The 21135-nt window shown below is 38.7% G+C and overlaps 1 pseudogene; it reads right to left on the bottom strand.

The window, feature by feature from the left end:
* LOC147623173 (uncharacterized) overlaps positions 1-18507 on the bottom strand; it is a 49841-nt pseudogene extending 31334 nt beyond the window's left edge.
* Between the last annotated feature and the right edge of the window lie 2628 nt (positions 18508-21135).

Raw genomic sequence — 21135 nt, 5'->3', positions numbered from 1 at the left:
TTGCCAATGCATTTGCAAACTTCTTTATTTCTTGCACATAATCAAGTATGCTCCTTCTATTATGCTTCACATTATGTATCTGTTGTCGCAACTACTTGCACTCGTGTCTACAACTTCACCAATGTATCCCATGCATCCTTGGGATTCTCAGCACCATGTATGTGTATGAGCATAGCATCCGAAATACATATAGACAGATAATGCAACACTTTGAATGCTCTTTCTAACAATTGCTTATGAGCTATAACCTGCTCTGTTGTGTAGGTTGTTGGGGTAGTTTCGGCTCTGGCTCAGCACCTGTAATGAGATTCCAAAAACCTTTTCCCTTCAGAAAACTTTTGATCCTGTACTTCCATGCCTGGAAGTTCTTCCTATCTAGCTTTTCACCAACAATCTGTACTGGATTATCCGTCGACATATTGCTTAATGTAAATACACCTTTTGCACAATTCCAAATATGTAAACGAGCCTTCCTCAGCTCAACCACACTCCAATGAGTGTTCCAGATACTCCAAAGTAGCCAACAATCTTCAATTTTGATGTAGAAAATCAACCGGTATATGCATCCAAAATGAACTGGCTCACGCAGTTCGAGATACCCTGATTTGATGCGCATTACAAGGCTCCAAATTGCAATGTAGTGGTGCAATCAAGTATGGGTAACTTGCATTGACACCTAAACAACCTCAATGTTGAGTATCAACACCATTCGACATGTGTACATATCAATTTTGTAAAACCCCTTTCTCTATTTTGGAAAAAAACCAGAAAAACCAGTAGCAAATTTGCTCTAATTTCTTCAATCTTTGTCCAAATTGAGCAACCAGGCATTCATTAGCTTAGCAATGATGTCCACTAACTCCATGTAAGAGGAATTAGTCCAATTGTTTAAGACCAACCAAAGAGTAATTGCTCGATTAAACTCACTATGTTTCTCTGCAACCAGTAAACAGCCTTTTTAATCAGCTCATTCCCAGCTCAATTGATGATAATTGATCAATCCAATCATATAGCCTTCTTCTCAAGTGTGTGTAGCAACCAATTTCTAAGTCAATTTTGAAATATATCAAGCACAGGAGTTGAATTTGATCCTCCACTCAGTAAAATGGTGAAAAATACTCTGTTTCTATAGTCCAGAATGCGCCGCCTGCTCCTGAGGATTTTGGGAGTGTTGGAGTTGCTAATTGATGAGGTAAACAAGTACCCAACACACCTAGGTATGTGTGCAACCAATCAATGCTTTGATTTTTGCCAAAAACATGCTCCAAATGCATCAAATTTTGACCTCCTTTTCTCTATTTTGTGAGAGCTCAAAACCAGAATTTTTCACTCATTCAAATGCATGTAAATTGCTCCAAAATCAGTTTAAGGCTTGCATAGGAGTTGCCAATACATTCCTTCTTGTCAGATACATGTGTCTTTTGCCAGATTTACATGTATTTCCACCATACACCAATGCTTCCAAGCTTTAATGGAAAGCTTCCAAAAAACCAGAATTTTTGTTTGCTTTGGGCAACTCTAATTTGCTTTGTTTTTGTCTAATTCACCTGCAATCTGCTCAAGGATATTTAGAAGACCTTACCCAGTAGGCCAAGCTCTCAGATCTGATAGTAATTGGTGTGCTCCAAGCTTCACAGCATCAATGGCAAGCTTCACAGCTTTTCTTCACAGAGAGAGAGAGGAGAGACACACACACAGGAGCAAACCCTAATGTATATTACAAACCCTAACTATAGAGGGAAGCCATCTCCCTTCTCACACAATGCATAAAGCCATAATCCATAATACACACAACACACTATGAGTTGTGTCCACACACATCTAACCCTAGCTAATGTCCACACACTATGACCAGCTAGACGTGGTCATTTATGTCTCACACGTGTTCCTACCTAACATGCCAGCACATAGCATAGCTGGCTCACACTGACATCGAGCTTGAATCTCAACAAAAATATTAAAAATTTGAATATTCTCTCTCTAGAATATTTTCTCTCTCTAGGTTAAAAGAGTTAAAAACAAGTCTTTTATATTTCTGAAGAGGGATTGATTACAGGGGAAGATGCTGGACATTTTGAGAGGCTGGGGAGGAATCTTACATTCTCTCCCACTTAAAAAACGCGAGATGCCCTCATCTCGCAAACTGGGGGTAATTTCGCAAGATGCACAAGTATGAGACTGAGAGAAAATTTTTTAATTAAGATTAACCACCAATTAAAAAAATCTCAAGAGAGCAAGATTCAAGATAAGAACAAGATTTAAACTTTATTCATTCTCGGAACTTATATAGTAAAGATAGAAGAACTCTTTACACTTCCATAAGCCCGTCCATCATATGATCACAAAAGCAGCACTCACAAGCTGCACAAGTATAAGGTAACTCATCTATGGGAATAATTCTGTTGGTTATTGCCGCACCTATCTTAGTGGTACGAGGTGATCTAACAAAAGGACCTCTGAGAGGCAAGCCAAAAACGGGGCAAAGGCATATCTTCTCATGAGGAAGAAAACACGCCAGTAAGAAGACCCGCTCAGAAAACCCAGGATGCCTTGATCTCATGACGCAGTAGTATCGGGGACCCAAACCCAAAGCTTCAATAACCATGGCCAAGCGGACATTGTTACGAAAGTGCTGCTGACCCCAGGGTGTTACCCTAGTTATGTCTTGATAGGTCCGCCATTTTGTCTGCGCTACAGAAGTTCCCAAGTGAGGGAAAAGTGAGCGCTCATACTGCTCTATAAAATCTTTCTTCACAGACTCCCTTACGTCTTGAAGGTGAGAAATCATCAAGGATAAAACTAATTCTTGTTGCCAGAGCCATGAAGGAGATTAAGAAAGAAAGAAGATCGATGGAAGTAAGATTACTGTGAACGACAAGTAAAAGTTACGATTTATATAAAGGAAGGAGCTAGCGTAACTTAGAAGCCAATGGTAACTTGCCACTGAAGTTTTACCGTCTTTCCATGATTTGGGTTTGGTACATTTTTCTATAGAAGGCATTCAGAACTTTGAGATGAGGAGATAAAAGAAGTTCGTAAGCTAAATCACCTACTTTCTTTGGTCCACAATATCTGGGAGATAACTTCTTATACTTTCCAAGAGGTAAAGAACTTCTTTTGGGCCGTACTCGAGACCAAAACCTTGATATCCAAAACATCGATTCTCACTTCTGAACTCGTTGTTCTGAATCCTTAAAACAGGTGGGACTCTTGAGAAGTATTCAGGAAAAAGGTTCTTCCTTTTTTAAACAGAATCTTTCTTTTATTTTAGAGAGAGAATAATTATAAGATCAGAAAGGGAGATTCTTACTCCTGTATACCTCTAAGGCTGGGGGAGGAATCTTACATTCTACCCCACTTAAAAGGTGCAAGATGTCCTCATCTCGCAAGTAGAGGACAACTTTTTTGCTTAATATCCAATTTATTCTGGGGTTCCTTATATTCCGGTCAACCCAACAGAATATGGGGATAAATATCCCTTATATAGAATTCATCATTAAATAACAATTCATTCAGATCATATCATTCATATCTTTAACACGATAATGGTCCATTAGACCGAAAATTTCCTTCTGAACATTCCTCCACGGAATTTAAGTTAAGCAAGTTCTCAATTTGTCATCCCTTAACTTGATCTACCGTCTCAAGTATTAACAGTAGCAATTTGACAACATAATCCACTAATCTCATAGTGATTTGCTGAATCATTTTCATCATTTATCATTACAGGGACTCGTCCCAATCATCCACATTGTGGTTTCGCTCAGCTTATTACATTTCAACCCATTTTCAAGGATCATCATTTTTCAATCAGAATCCAAATCAATTCATCAGTTCCCAAACAGAATTAAAAATCATATCAACCACATTCAAAATCATCATCTGGATAGCATTAACGCTTATAATTTCAAGTCTTAGATTTACTCGTATATACTGTCGGTAAAGAGCTACAGTTATACCCTCGGTATATACGGATAGTCATGATACTCGAAACTATAAGGTAAATACCATCATGTCTAGGTCTTAAGCAAGTCAGGGTTCCATACAATTGCGGTACTTCCAATTGAAGACCCAACTACTAATTTACGAATTTCAATTTGAATTAACAATTTGTATGAATTATATCAAACAATTACAACCTTTTTGTGCGTCTTGATAAACTTTTGACATAATTTGCTCCTCAGTTGATCTTATTGGAGATCTATGACTTAAGTCTGATAAATAGATTTTTCTTTATCCGATCGTCCGTAAAAAAAAAACATTTGTATAATTATATATAAGTTGCAATAATTACATAGAGTGGCTCGGCTCCAAAATTCAAAATCTCTTCGAGAGACGCATAAGACGACGGTACTGGGCCATAGTCATGCCCTGTTACATAAGTTCTCTAACTGCGAAGGGAGTTATTATTTTCTCCTTAGGGATAAATCGACTAAGGAGTCTATAAATTCGACATGAAAGTCTGAAATTTCGAGGTGTCGAATGATATAGAATGACACCACGCACCATTTTCAGCTTTAACAGGATCATAGTCAATGAGAGATTCTGCCACAGCATTGTATGGCGGTTGCAATGGGCGTGGACATATTGCCCTGCAAACCACTTATGTTGTATTCTCTCCGCTGGGGTAGGAAAATATAAATCCGCGAAATGGCGTGCGAGTCTTGCTCGGCTTGTTTGAGTTGAAGCGGAAGAGATGAGATGCTTGAAGGCAAATGCAATCATATCTTGAGACTGGGTGAGGTCGGAAATACCAGATAAATGTGGAACTTCCATCTATAAAAACAATTTCTTTGATTAAAATTTCTTCATTAAAGAAGCTTACGGAATGAAAATACATTATGAAAATGCTGTTTCTGAATTCTTATTACCAATTTCAGATAAGAATTTAATTATCTTTATTAGCTTTCAAAACCGCTCTGATACCAACTGTGAGATCCCTGTTCCCACCGCGCAACGGATTCGGGGTACTAGCAGCGGAAGTAGCACTTCTTGCGCGAGGCAGGGTCCCACACTCGGGGCCTCGTCCACGGATATCCGGACAAAAGACTAATCTGTCGATTTTTCCAAAACCGAACCCGGAAAAACTTCCCTTATCCGGAAAGCACGGGCGATTCCACCAGGATAACTCTTTACTCTAACGTAGTCAAGATCATTACGGATCAACTGATCTGACTGCACCTTTAACGGTACTTGGTCAAATCAAGGAAGAAACTTGCACTTGGATCATTGGGATCAACGCTTTTTTCCCCATCAAGAGGCACAGCCGTTGATTCCTATCCATAGAACAATTTCTATCCGGGATTTACTTCATCTATCGTAATAATAGAAATTAAATCTCGATTTACGGATCCATCAGTCCAGCCTAACCCCATCCGATCCCATGGGTTAGCCAACCGCCCAACCACTGTAGTGATGGGATCCAATTTGGAATTTGGTTAGGTTTTGTCCCGGGTACCAAGGAAAAGAGTTCCAAGGCCCCCTAGCCGGAAGTTCATGCAAATATAAAACTAGTCATACCACTTACACACCCAATATGAAATTACCTTTTTCTTAGCATCAACTAGCTTTAAAACAATCCTTTAATAAAACCATTATGTCACTGATGACAATCCTCAAAGTCTCTGGTTGAATCCTTATTTCCAGTAATTCTTTCATCGGTGTACTTATGGCATCATTGGCAACCAGAACGCTCACCACTTGTTCTCTCAGGGGCCTTTTCCATAGTTCCTAGCTCATAGTAACCGGCAATATATTCATATAATAGAATGGAATCTCCGTGGAAGATCAACAAGATCAACCCACAGATCCATATAAAAGAGCCATGGACTCATCCGTTGAGGACCAGCAAGGCCAATCAACCAGATCCATGCCCGGTTTCAGAAAACAACTCTTTCTCCTTGTTCCAATATCTTCCACGACGCACGTGTGGGTATCTTCGGCGACCCAGAGCCCGAGCACTGTATGGTCAGCACCCTCTAGGATCCTTCGCAGGTGACCTAGCGCTTCACTCATAGGCCGCTTCCTTGGTCCCTCATCCACCGTACACCGGAAGCTCACCATTTAAATCGAGCCGAGGCTGGTCAAGACCTCGATCGACCTTGCTACGCGAGACGTCCTCCATTGACTCTCCGTCAGCAGTTGCAACTTTATCAGTTCAGTCTTCATGACCTTAATCCTCAAGACGGTCAAAATGCTTCTCCAGCATTCTTGACATAAAACAGTCATTTACAAACAGTCACAAATACAGTTTCTATAACGAACTCTTGTCTTTCCATATTATCCACTCTCGGACCACATTACTTATTCCACATTCCATTCAGTGTGTACTCGTTCTCATCCATTCACTCATATAGACTACATTATCTCACATACATCTTCATATTCATTATTCTACATACATATCCATGTTCGTACGTCCACATCATACATCCAATTTCACATTCATACATACGCATCTACATGCATACATTCACATCTACATTCATACATCCATACCTTCATTTCCACATCCACACATCCACATTCATATTCATACATCCACATTCACATGCATACATCCATTTTCACATCCTCATTCATACATCCACATTCACATACATACATTCACATCCGTATCTACATCCATACATTCACATCCACCTCTTCATTCACAATCACATCCATACATCCACATCTACATACATACATCCATACATCCACATCTATATACATACGTCCATTTTTACATCCTCATTCATACATACACATCCACATACATACATACACATCCGTATCTACATCCATACATCCACATCCACATCAACATTCACATTCATACATATACATCTACATGTATACATCCACATCACATTCATACAACCATATTACATCCATTCTCGTCCTAACACATCCCATATACATCTTAACACATCCTAACTCATCTTAACACATTCTATCACATCTCATACACATCTTATCACATCTTTTTACATCTCATACACCTCTTATCACATCCTATCACTTTCCATATGCATCTTATCAAATCTTATCACATCTTGTTACATCTCATACACCTCTTATCACATCCTATCACTTTCCATACGCATCTTATCAATTCTTATCACATCTCATACACCTCTTATCACATCCTATCACTTTCCATACGCATCTTATCAATTCTTATCACATCTCATACACCTCTTATCACATCCTATCACTTTCCATACGCATCTTATCAATTCTTATCACATCTCATACACCTCTTATCACATCTTATCACATTTCATATCTTTTTTTTTTATAAAAGAGAATTCTTATATTTGATATAAGATTTCTCTACACATTTATTTATACATAAATTCCATTTAAGGAGACTAACACTTTCGAAATTAAAATCAATCTTTTATGCATCTTCTTATGCATAAATTCAATTTGGTAGGAAATTACACTTTTAGAATAAAAGAATTTCTCTTATGCATCTAAGTTAAGCATAAAATCCATTTATGAGGAAAATCACACTTTTAGTATAAAAAGAATATCTTTTATGCATACCTATATGCATGAAATCCAATATGATAAAAGTAACACTCTTACAATAAAATAATCAACTTTTATGCATACCTCTATGCATGAAATTCAATTATGATAAAAGTCACACTTTTATAATAAAATAATCAACTTTTATGCATACCTCTATGCATGAAATCCAATATGATAAAAGTAACACTTTTGATATAAAATTTTTTTCTTTATGCATACTTCTATGCATGAAAATTAAAAATGATAAAAGTAACACTTTTGATATAAAAAATTTTCTTTTATGCATACTTCTATGCATGAAAATTAAAAATGATAAAAGTAACACTTTTGATATAAAAAATTTTCTTTTATGCATACTTCTATGCATGAAAATTAAAAATGATAAAAGTAACACTTTTGATATAAAAATTTTTCCTTTATGCATACTTCTATACATGAAAATTAAAAATGATAAAAGTAACACTTTTGATATAAAAAATTTTCCTTTATGCATACTTCTATGCATGAAAATTAAAAATGATAAAAATAACACTTTTGATATAAAAATTTATCCATTATGCATACTTCTATGCATGAAATAAAAATGGTAAAATAACACTTTTGATATAAAAATTTATCCATTATGCATACTTCTATGCATGAAATAAAAATGGTAAAAATAACACTTTTGATATAAAAATTTATCCATTATGCATACTTCTATGCATGAAATAAAAATGGTAAAATTAAATCTCGATTTACGGATCCATCAGTCCAGCCTAACCCCATCCGATCCCATGGGTTAAGGAAAAGCTTTATGAAAAGCTTGATTTGGATTGAGAACGGGTCATGAGTATGACCATTTCTTGAGTGAGAGAGAGAATTTACATAAAAATCATTAGAATTTAAACATAAATGAAAATTAACTTCAATAGCATTTATTAAATTATGTAACTCTTCACTACTATTCAAACTTCAATAGCATTTAAAAAACCATACCAATTAAACTTCTCAAGCTTGAGAGGGGTTGAGAAGAGAGAAACATTGAGAAATTATAGAAAGATCAATATTCACTAATTACCTTACAACTTGCTTGATTCTTTGTTCACGGTAGAGGCCCCCAACCAATCAATTGGTTAAGTATGTTGATGGAGCCACTAATGGGGATTGAAGAAAGAGGGAAGCTCCAAAAACTAGTGAATTATTAAATGAATTCACAGTTCTTGGCTTAGGTGGAGTAGAGTAACGATGCATAAACACTATATATTTTTCAACAAGGGGGAGGCTTCTATTTATAGGAAAAATTGAGCTCCTAACCAAACAAACTGATTCTAGAATTTTCTAAATCAGTTTGGTCAATATTTGACCATTTTTAGGTCAGTTAAGCTAACTTTTTGGAACTAGACTTAAATGAGGAGAGAGGAGAGATGAAATATCTCAATTTTTATGAGTTTAAAACTCATTCAAGCATGTGAACTATGCACCTCCTGTAAAGAACTCCCTTTCCTTACATATGTGTCATAATGGAATCATTTTAATATTGCTCATAGTTTTTTACTAATAAACCTTGTACATTTTCAACTCTTCATCTTATGTGAAATATGCACCTCCTTTAAAGAACTCCCCTTCCTTACATATGTGTCATAATGGAATCATTTTAATATTGCTCATAGTTTTTTACTAATAAACCTTGTACATTTTCAACTCTTCATCTTATGTGAAATATGCACCTCCTTTAAAGAACTCCCCTTCCTTACATATGTGTCATAATGGAATCATTTTAATATTGCTCATAGTTTTTTACTAATAAACCTTGTACATTTTCAACTCTTCATCTTATGTGAGCATTTACTCATTTTTGGGTATCTTCTTTTACAAATTGGATTTATCTCCTCTCTACACATGGATTGATGCTATTGGCCCATAGGAACCTTAATTGGACCATAATCCAAAAATTTCTGAAAATCTAGACCCTTAGGCTAAGGTCCTTTATACCCATTTCTAATTAATTCCAATTGCACATTGGAAAGTTCTTTTTGAATTTCTGTTTCAGGGAAACTTATTTTAATAAGATGAGATAATTTTCTATCCAAAAATATTAAAAATTTGAATATTCTCTCTCTAGAATATTTTCTCTCTCTAGGTTAAAAGAGTTAGAAACAAGTCTTTTATATTTCTGAAGAGGGATTGATTACAGGGGAAGATGCTGGACATTTTGAGAGGCTGGGGAGGAATCTTACATTAAATCTCAATTTTTCTAAGGGATAATGCTTATCATTAAGAAAATAATTAAAATGATCTCTAATTGGATTATTAATCCATAATGGATTGAATCATCAATATACATAAACTAAAAGCATAGAAAAAAGCCATTAATTTGACCTCAAGCATAGCTTAATCTTGGGTTAAGGAAAAGCTTTATGAAAAGCTTGATTTGGATTGAGAACGGGTCATGAGTATGACCATTTCTTGAGTGAGAGAGAGAATTTACATAAAAATCATTAGAATTTAAACATAAATGAAAATTAACTTCAATAGCATTTATTAAATTATGTAACTCTTCACTACTATTCAAACTTCAATAGCATTTAAAAAACCATACCAATTAAACTTCTCAAGCTTGAGAGGGGTTGAGAAGAGAGAAACATTGAGAAATTATAGAAAGATCAATATTCACTAATTACCTTACAACTTGCTTGATTCTTTGTTCACGGTAGAGGCCCCCAACCAATCAATTGGTTAAGTATGTTGATGGAGCCACTAATGGGGATTGAAGAAAGAGGGAAGCTCCAAAAACTAGTGAATTATTAAATGAATTCACAGTTCTTGGCTTAGGTGGAGTAGAGTAACGATGCATAAACACTATATATTTTTCAACAAGGGGGAGGCTTCTATTTATAGGAAAAATTGAGCTCCTAACCAAACAAACTGATTCTAGAATTTTCTAAATCAGTTTGGTCAATATTTGACCATTTTTAGGTCAGTTAAGCTAACTTTTTGGAACTAGACTTAAATGAGGAGAGAGGAGAGATGAAATATCTCAATTTTTATGAGTTTAAAACTCATTCAAGCATGTGAAATATGCACCTCCTTTAAAGAACTCCCTTTCCTTACATATGTGTCATAATGGAATCATTTTAATATTGCTCATAGTTTTTTACTAATAAACCTTGTACATTTTCAACTCTTCATCTTATGTGAAATATGCACCTCCTTTAAAGAACTCCCCTTCCTTACATATGTGTCATAATGGAATCATTTTAATATTGCTCATAGTTTTTTACTAATAAACCTTGTACATTTTCAACTCTTCATCTTATGTGAAATATGCACCTCCTTTAAAGAACTCCCCTTCCTTACATATGTGTCATAATGGAATCATTTTAATATTGCTCATAGTTTTTTACTAATAAACCTTGTACATTTTCAACTCTTCATCTTATGTGAGCATTTACTCATTTTTGGGTATCTTCTTTTACAAATTGGATTTATCTCCTCCCTACACATGGATTGATGCTATTGGCCCATAGGAACCTTAATTGGACCATAATCCAAAAATTTCTGAAAATCTAGACCCTTAGGCTAAGGTCCTTTATACCCATTTCCAATTAATTCCAATTGCACATTGGAAAGTTCTTTTTGAATTTCTGTTTCAGGGAAACTTATTTTAATAAGATGAGATAATTTTTTATCCAAAAATATTAAAAATTTGAATATTCTCTCTCTAGAATATTTTCTCTCTCTAGGTTAAAAGAGTTAGAAACAAGTCTTTTATATTTCTGAAGAGGGATTGATTACAGGGGAAGATGCTGGACATTTTGAGAGGCTGGGGAGGAATCTTACAAGTAGGACTTGATCCTGTCTTCTTCTGCCCATGTGCTTTTTATGTTTTTATGCATATTTAGGTGCTCTTATAAAGCAGATTTACATGAAGGAGAAGAATTGAGTCATATAGACTCTTATTGAACTACTATGTGTTGAAGTAGCCACTTGTTGGTGAGGATTGAAAGAATTACGTCGACTTGCAAGGCTAATATAGAGATCTTCACTAGGGATTGAAAATCATTGAGTTGTGAAGATTGTGGCATCATTTGGAGAGGTTTGTAATTTGAAGGAAAATTCCAGGGAGGCAATGGGTTGTACCATTGACCAGGCTATCGCCCACCATGGTCCCCCATCCAGAGATGTACTTGGAAGTTGTCGATGGTGGTGAGGCTTTGGTGCAAATGTTCTCCAGTGCATGAGTATGGATATGTACTCATGGAGTAGCTGCTACATTAATTTAGCCAAAACAATAGTAAGCAATAAGCTTAATAATATATAGTGGCTATTGTGTGATATGGCTTAATCCGTGTGATGAGGCTTAAATCATGAAAGTGCAGGTTCTTAAGACGTGAGATGGGACTTCTTGAATTGTAATTCCATGAGATGGAATTCCACAAATTTGCAGATTTTAACCCTCTTTTTATCTTATTTTATGGGTCATCTATGTCATGATTTGCAAGTAACAGCTTCTTATGCGCTCATTTTTTACTTCTAGAGGGGGAGAGCATTGTTATTCTATTACTGATATGCTCCTAAGTCTTTGTATTGCTTCTTGAATTTGTTGTTGAAATGATGTTGAGGTAGTAGGGAAGACTCCTGATTATTTGCTTGAATAACAGACAAGCTCTTGTGTTGGTGGTGTGCTGAATAACAGACAAGCTCTTATGTTGGTGCTGAATAACAAACAAGCTCTTATGTTGGTGCTGAATGCACGAGAGTGGTTGAGGGATTTGCTTGCTATTTCTTGGGCATCCATTCTTGTCAAACTATAGGTGCAGTTGTTGGGATTGAAGTTGGTGGTGAGGTTTTCTTCACATTGTTCGATTTTGGCAACCATATGATGGAATTACCATCATAGTATCCTTGTTGAAGTACATGCACAGGCACCCATCTGTGCGCTTTTGCCGCACATGTCGGAGCTAGGGACTTGCCAAGCACCATGTGCGAGCCAAGAATGGCTGCAAGCACACAACCAAGAAACCAACAAGCTCAAAACAGGGAGCAATGGTGTGTCACTCACCGCTCAGACCACCGTCGTGAAGGATTCTTGTGCCGCGATGAAGAAGGAGTCACCGCCGCTGCTCTGCTGCCTCGCATTAGGGAAAAAGGGAGCTCATTTTGGGGCCCTGTAAGAAATTCACTATTTTTCAATTTATTTCTCTCCTAAAAGATCTACTGAACTGTCAGTTCAAAAAAGAATAAGATAATCTAACTAACACGATTTTGCATTAAATATCTCCTTAATTTTTTTTGTTTCTCGAAGATTCCGCATCTCTTTTGATGACGTGTGCAGGCCTCTCATAAAGAATCCATCACTGAACTTAATGATTGTATGGATACCGCCACACTTCCACAATTCATGTTACAAAAAGACTATGAGATTGACAAGCCAACTTTGCAACCTCAGAAGCACAAAAAATGGCCGCATACTAGTGAGTTACAATCTCAGAAGAAGCGATTATACCATCTTCACATCGACTTAGAAGAACAATATGCTCCAGCACAAAAAAAAGACGAAAGGATACGGTGCTGAATGCTCAACAATGGGAAAATATGAGAAGAGAAGGGCTCCAACATATTGACTTATGGTGTGATGGAAGTATATATCCAAAATGTCTAGTAAAAAACTCTACACCTCCATTTGTCAATCCAACCACACTACTGAGGTTTGCGGGCGATGGACAAAATGGATTTCTTGGTTATATTTCAACACAGTCTGCATTTGCAGAAACATATAAAATAATGTACCTACAAGAAAAGGGGGCCAGGATTCAAGAGATAGCTATTCGTGCAAAATTGGAGCAGCAGTTGCAGAATGAAATTGAGGAGCATTCAAAGAGTAAAAAAGAGTTGACAAGATCAAGAAGGAAGCGAACCGTGCTTGGAGACAGACAACGAAGCAGGAAGATTAAAAACATTGCAAATTTGAAGGCTGGGACTGGTGAATGCAAGCGAAGAATTCAGGAAGCAAGGTTAGTTTGTAATTTTTTATTTTTTATACTAAAAAATGCTCCCAAATGACTATATCTATTTTGTCCATTAACGCAAAACAGGATTGTACCTACATAAAATATTGTTTCTTTGATATATTTTCTCTTATTTTTGTGAATTTCCAACGTTACGTTGGCCCTCTGTTCATTGGTTGAGAGCTTATTTTTCCAAACCGTAAAAGGCCCCAAAATGAGCTCCGTTTTTCCCTAATGCCGCCGCCGTGCCGCCACACAATGCTCTATTGCTACACACCCTCTCCCTCTCTCTCTCTCTCTCTCACACACACACACACGCTGGAGAAGGAGATGGAGAAGATGAAGCAAGAGCACTCCCTGTATTCAACACTTAGAGAATGAGAGGTTTTAGGTTACATTTAACTTTTATATGTGACCTGGCCGTTCACACATGGGCGCCCACACATGGTCGGCCAATCCTAATCCTTATCCTGATGAAATTTCGAGGTGCTCCTCTCATCGACGATCACCCAATTCCCTTACCCTTTATATGTGGTGCCGAGACAAGCCCGGTCCATGACTCAAAATATGTAAAATAATTATATGACGTAAAATGTAATATGTCTCAATGTCCACCATAGGTTAACATGCCCCCCTTCCTAATGTAGATTTAGTCCTTGGAAGCTATGGTATGGTAAGCTCGACAGGGTTTGTTGTGGTAGGCTATATCTACAAAATAAGAAAGTAGAGTGAAAGCATGCTTGGTCTTCAAAAGATATAGAGTGTATCAAAAATAAAATCAAGCATGTTAGACCACAATGGAAGTATGCCATGAGAATCTAGTTTAAGAGGTCACATTAAGGAGCTAGCGTAGCAAATTAACAAGAGTTTAAAATTATTAAAAGTAATTCAAGAGTTAGCAAGGTGTCGAAGGTTAGTCAAGGTCTACAACTAGCCTAAGTCAAGGAAAATTACCAAGCTTAATAAATAAATAGATGACCACAATGTGTCTATTCTAAGAACAAGCTAATCCCAAGAGCCTAAGGACACACAAGAAATATCAGAGTCATAGGAGTCTTTTCCCTTTATTTATTTTATGCTGTGATAATTTTTACAAACAATTGCGACCTCTAAAGCAAAACTAGCAAGCAAAACTAGCATCGACCCTAGTGCCATGTTTACCACAAGGCCTTCTCTAGGAATCTACTAGCTCACCTTAGGCAACGCTACCCCCTACCAACCCAAGGCATCGGTCTGGAGTGGAATACCCCTCTCCTACCAAGTGTCAATAGGGCAATAGGCCGACATGAAAGCACATAACAGACATACATTGCCATTTTTTGTAGGCCTTTCTTTTTATTTTTAATTTATCTCTTTGGATTTTTGCTCCCAAATTATCATGCGTTCTGACATCCTTTGACAAAGGGGTAGAAGCTATGTCTTAAAGGTCAACACCCACGGCCAGGTTGTTCAAGCATTAAGATGGTTTTATCCCTAGACCTAAGACAACCATATTCCAAGGTTAACTAAAGACATCATGCATTCCCAAGAATTTCTAAAATAAGGTTAAACTCAATTAATGATTTACACTAACACCTTAGGCAACTTCAAAAACTAAGTAGTGCTTGACAAATTCCATGTGGTTATGCATAATAGTTCATGCAATTAATTGAACAGTAAAAATGAAAGAGAGTGGGGATGGAAGAATTACACCTTTATTTTGGAGATCTCCTTGATTCGATGAGAAATGCCCGCAATTTGATGTAGATATCCATGTATGAACATTGCGGCAGTCCCAGGACTATGAAAGCGAACCCACCTCAAAATTTTTAACCTGTACAATTAACTAACAAGCACTATACCTCGAGAGGCACATCAGTGGGAAAAAATAAGGACTCGTTTAAGGACACAAAACTAGAAACAACTTGAAAACACTAACCTACCTACCAGTCATCACCACACTAATATTGAGGATCAAGGTAAGAGGATGTTGTAGAGTCCTGGCTATAGCCCTAAGGCTAAGCCTCTATCCGCATCATCCAAATAAATAAAATCAGCCTCGATAGTGCCATGAGTCTCATCCGTCCATTCATCGTCTCGTCAGATATATCTTCTTCGTCCTCCCATCCACATAAACTCCACATAGACTCGTCAAGAATGTAACTATGCGAGGATAGTTATCCTATGGAAAAGTAAAGACTTGGGCTATCCAGGATACGTCCTCTACAAAGTAGGGGTCAGTCGTGGTCAAGTCGTGGTCAATAGGCGAATTAGCCATTCTAATTCCTCAACATTTCTTTCACTGGCTAGTACATCTATATGACCCAATTCCGTTTTAATTATAGGATAGCACATGTGAAATATCTGAGAAAGATATAGATGATACCTCTCACCAAAGGTGGGAGTGGATGAAGTGTGTGATGCTTGTGCATCTGCCATATCTGCAAACACAGATATAGCATCAGTAGCCCATAAAGCGTTGGACTCCCTTATAGTTGGTGGGTGGGGGCAATTCCAGAATGACCTTGATTTTACTTTCGTCAGTGGAAATCCCATTTTTGGACACTATATGCCCTAGAATAACTCTGTGTTTAACCCAGAATTGGCATTTGAAAGGATTCAATGAGATGCGATATAATATACACCTTTCAAATACTTTTCATAAACACATCAAGTGCTCGTCCCAAGAGGAATGAACACAAAGATCATCTAAGAAGGCTTCACAAAAGTCCCTTACATATTCCTCAAAGGCAATCGTTGGAATGTTGCAGGTGCATTGGTTAAGCCAAAGGCCATGACGCAAAAGGCAAACACTCCAAACTCCATTATAAAAGCTGTTTTAGCTTGGTCCTCTACTGCAATTGTGATCTGATTATAACCAGAGTACCCGTCTAAAAAGCTATAAGCCTCCTTGCCTGCAACTCTTTTAAGCACATGTTCTGAATACGGCAAGGGGTAATGATCTCTTCTGGTGGCTGCATTAACCTTTTTGAGATCAACACACACTTTGAGTTTCCCATTCTTCTTTGGTACAATGACTATCGGAGAAACCCATTCTGAGTGCTCAATAGGGTATATGAATCCACATTTTATAAGCTTTTCAATTTCCTCTTGTACAATCTTTGCATACTTAGGATTCATTGGGTAGGGACGTTGCTGGACTGGTTTAGTAGTGCTAATCATTGGAATGGTGTGTTGCACCATAGAGGGTGGAACACCCTTCATATCATGGTATGTCCAAGCAAATATGTCCTTGAATTCTTTAAGAAGCATCTTAAGTGTAGCCTCTTCCATCTTGGTGAGGTCTTGAGAGCAATATCTGCTAGTTCTATCTCCCTAACTACCGCCGGGCCATCATAGACACCGCTACTCCCATTGGTAGGCATTTGTTGGGCTTTTGTGTAGACGACTTTACGTTCCCCCGTGGTAAAAGATTTGAAATGCTCGGGTGCGGGGTGTAAGTCTACCGGTTCTTGTTGTGCCATGCTTTTTTCTTTAAATTCCGCTTCCTTTTGTTGCTGAGATAACTCTCAGTTTTGATGCCTTCTCGCAGTATGACTTAGTTTCGGCTTCTCTTTGATTTCTAATTGGGTGATGTCATGAGGTTGCGAACTACACCACATGATACTTTAGAGGTATTCTCCCCAATTATCCACTAACTTCGATGAGCATCATATGCTCCTACATAACTAAGCCATTCTGCAGTGGATCTCTCTTTGTTTATTCTAGCTCGTACATTAGCTCGATAGCATTGTTGCTTATGTCTCGTCTTCTTCTTACCTAGTTTATGATTTTTGTTTATATCAGATTCAGACTCACTTGATCGATCTTCACTTGTGTCCCCCTCACTTGGGTGAATATTCAATTCATACCCCCTATCAGGCTCAGAATCAGTTTCTTCTTGAGATTCAGACCGGAGTCGCATTGGTCAGAGTCTCGCTACTTTCAGTGTCAAGGGAGTTTGCCACTTTCTTGCCATCAGAAGTCAAGTGCATAACACCCATCATGTTTACTGGCACTAATGGTGGCATATCTTTCCCCTTAGGTGTTACCCAACTTGTGCCTCTATTTCCCCATGTGTCTATGGTTGCCGCTAGGTGGTGTACCCAATCTAGGTTATTTGACTCAGTCATGCCCGGCAAGACATCCATACAAGGAGAATCTTTCCCATCATCGGTCTCTTTTTTGCATGTATAGCAATACTTTAATGGGGCTGAGTGAATAGTGGTATCCGATTGATTATCGATGATAACCTTGCTTCCTAAAGGATGCGCGCGACCATTCTCAAGATCAACTCGAATGACAGAGTCCTGGAATTGTAAGTAGACATGGTTTTTCGACCAGTCATGCACCATTTGTGCTTCCCTCATGAAGGGATGTCCTAAGATCATTTGATATGACATAGGATGCTTAGAGAATTCCATTACAATGAAGGTATGCCTTACCTTGTATCCCAAAACCTTGATCTTAAGGTCCCTTAGCATTCCAATAGGTTTAGCTATAGTTCCGTTTGCCATCTTAACCACTATGTTTTTGACTTCTAGGTGAGGTCTTCCCATAGATTTCCAGTAGTTTTTAGTCACAATGCTCATTCCAACACCACCATCAAGGATTCCCTTTAGAGTTAATCCCTTGGTAGTAATGGGGAGGGTTGCATTAGATTCGTCACCTTCAAAGTACTGTCCCAACTTGTTAACAGGTATTTCAACGATCGAGTCATCATCTAGGTTGGGCTGTAGATCCAACTGTTCCTCCACATCTTGAAGCATGTCGGGTCTATCCATATTTGCAAATTATGGTAACCCCGCCTTCAGTTCTCCATTCGAAGAGCTAAGAATAGCTCAGGATCTCCGTATAACTTGGATATGATTGTGGTTCTGATTTCAGAAGACATGAAATCCATTAGTTTGGACACATTCAACGATACTTTTCGAGATATCATTCCCTAACTAGGGATTGGTGAAGATGGAATCACTTCCTCTTCGATGGGGTTAGGCATTCCCTCACTAAACATTCTTTCAAGCAAGAAGGGTGTCTGCCCACTTCCTAATGTCCTATCCTCACTTTCTTCCCGAATGATACTAGGTATAGCTAACGGTTTATGGCTCCTGTGAGGCTGAACTTGTGTATGAAACACTGTGTCTGGAATCTTGATTTTTCTAGGTTATGGCTCCAGTTCTCTTTGTGTTTCTTCCACCAAACCCCTTAAGTGTTGCACTTGTTCAATCTCCTCTACTGGGTTTGGGTAAGTCCCAATCGTTTTCTTAAGGGTTTTTGGCCCACGTGGCTTATCTTTGAGAGTCTCAGTCAGTCTGGGTAGCCGGAGAGGGCATTAGCTGACTTGGTTGTGGGGCAGGAGGAGTTTCCTTTTGTTTCCCCCAATTTATGTCTTTGCTTGATTCTCATTCACTCCCAAGTGGGTTCCTCCCTTAAAGTAGTGTCTTTGGTCCCCATGGTTTCTACATGAGCATGAGTAGCGATAGGTACATATGGTCGATATATTCACTGGTACGCAGCACTGTTGTACGTACTGTACCACTAGGTAGCGGTGTTGTACTAACTACAATGGTAACAGGTGCACTTTCCGTCATGCTCATCATCGGAGTAGGCATTGTGGATTCCCTAATGAAAAGTTGAGCCAAAGTTGGAAAGCTAAAGTTACTGCTCCTGGGCTCAACCTACATTGAGACTCCAGGCGAAACAACATATAAAGGATCTACGGGACTCACCGAATTGTGACAGGGTTGGTTGTTTAGCCTTGCCTGTATCCAAAAATCTCATAGGGCCAGTTGAAACTAGGTTCACTCCCCTATTCTGCCTCTCGAATTGGATAATTATATGGATAACTTCACATATCATTTGTTGTTGTTCACCTAGATTGGTGGCGCTAGATAAAGATCATATGACTTCTAATAACCAACCTACATGGTATGTGTAACCCGTGTATAGGTCAGTTAGAGTCTCCGTGTGTAGGTCATATTCCCAATTTCATTGAGAAATATCCCATCCAAACTTGGCATGCCAAAAGGTTCTCTCGAAGTGGACGCAATGTCACTTCTTGTGGTTTGACTTCTAGGGGCCTCTACTTTAAGAAGAGCATCAGAAGGTGGTAGCTCAATAGGGACTTCATTAAATGAAGTGGGTAGAATATCCACATGGGCACTCTTTGGGAGGGCAGGGTCTACATGAGATGTAAATGGCGAATCTACTTCCCCACCTCCTTTGTTTACTACACTTGTCGCAGGTTCAGAGCATGTAGCCCTACTAAAAGTCTCTATTAGATGACTAAACATGCTAGATCCGGAGTGGTTTCTCAGGTGTTTTGCACCCCGTTTTTACTTGTTTTTGTCTTGTTTTCAACCCGTTTTTACCTCCTTATGGTCAAAACTGGACTAACGCGTGTGATAGCTCAAGACGAGCGTATCGTTCAAGGGGTCCTAGCGTGCTTTACAGCACAGTGTTCACCTATCCGGAGCTCCCGTGGTCCTCAGAACATTCTATTTGTGCGCCTATGGGGGGGATAGGTGAAGGCTTTGTCCCACATGCCCACTCCACTCCCTGGGGGTAGACTATATAGAAAGCTTCACTCCCCTTAAGCTCTCACTTGCGAGAAAGCTATGGAGGCTTACTCTCCTATATTATATATCAAAAGACCGAGACCGAGGTCAGGGTCGGGGTCAATTGGGGGTTTATTCTTTTTCAATTTTTTTTCAATAAAAAAATTTCTATCCACGCGGGTTTTTTTTTTTTAAATTTGGAAAATATTTTCAAAAAATTAAAAAAACTTAAGGATAATGTTTTAGCTCATGTGCACCTAGGACTGGCCCCGCTGGCCCCCGTGCGGTGCCCTCTGCAGCACTGCCTGCAGCACAGGGCGCAGCGGCTCTTCTGCCCTCTGTCTACACGTGCGCACGCACACACTAACAGCTAACACATAGAACTGAAATGTGCAGGAAATGAAGAAAACAAAACTGAGAAGTGACTGAAGAACAATAGCAAACACACAAACACGCCTCTCCTTGCCTTTCCTGCAGGATAAAATAGACTTCAAGCAATAGCCCGAGCTGCATCTGGAACTTGGTGCACGGCAATTCCCTGGCAAAGGTGCCAAAAATGTGCGCTTTGTCGCACGTGTCGGAGCTAGGGACTTGCCAAGCAACGTGTGTGAGCCACGAATGGCTACAAGCACACAACCAGGAAACCAGCAAGCTCAAAACAGGGAGCAAAGCTGTGTCACTCACCGCTCAGATCGCCGTCGTGAAGGATTCTCGTGCCGTGATGAAGAAGGAGCCGCCGTCGCCGCTCTGCCGCCTTGCCGCCACCGTGCCACCACACAATGCTCTATCGCTACACACCCTCTCCCTCTCTCTCTCTCTCTCACACACACCCGCTGGAGAAGATGAAGCAAGAGCACTACATGTATTCAACACTTAGAGAATGAGAGGTTTTAGGTTACATTTGATTTTTATATGTGACCTGGCCGTTCACACATGGGCGCCCACACATGGGTGATCGATCCTAACCCTTATCCTGATGAAATTCGAGGTGTGCCTCTCTCATCGGCGATCACCCAATTCCCTTACCCTTTACATGTGGTGCTGACAAGCCTAGCCCATGACTCAGAATACGTAAAATAATTATATGA

Source organism: Cibotium barometz, chromosome 27 (assembly GCF_041138505.1).
Source record: "Cibotium barometz isolate CiBa-2024 chromosome 27, ASM4113850v1, whole genome shotgun sequence".
Classification (NCBI taxonomy): domain Eukaryota; kingdom Viridiplantae; phylum Streptophyta; class Polypodiopsida; order Cyatheales; family Cibotiaceae; genus Cibotium; species Cibotium barometz.
This window is presented reverse-complemented; position numbering and strand designations above follow the sequence as displayed.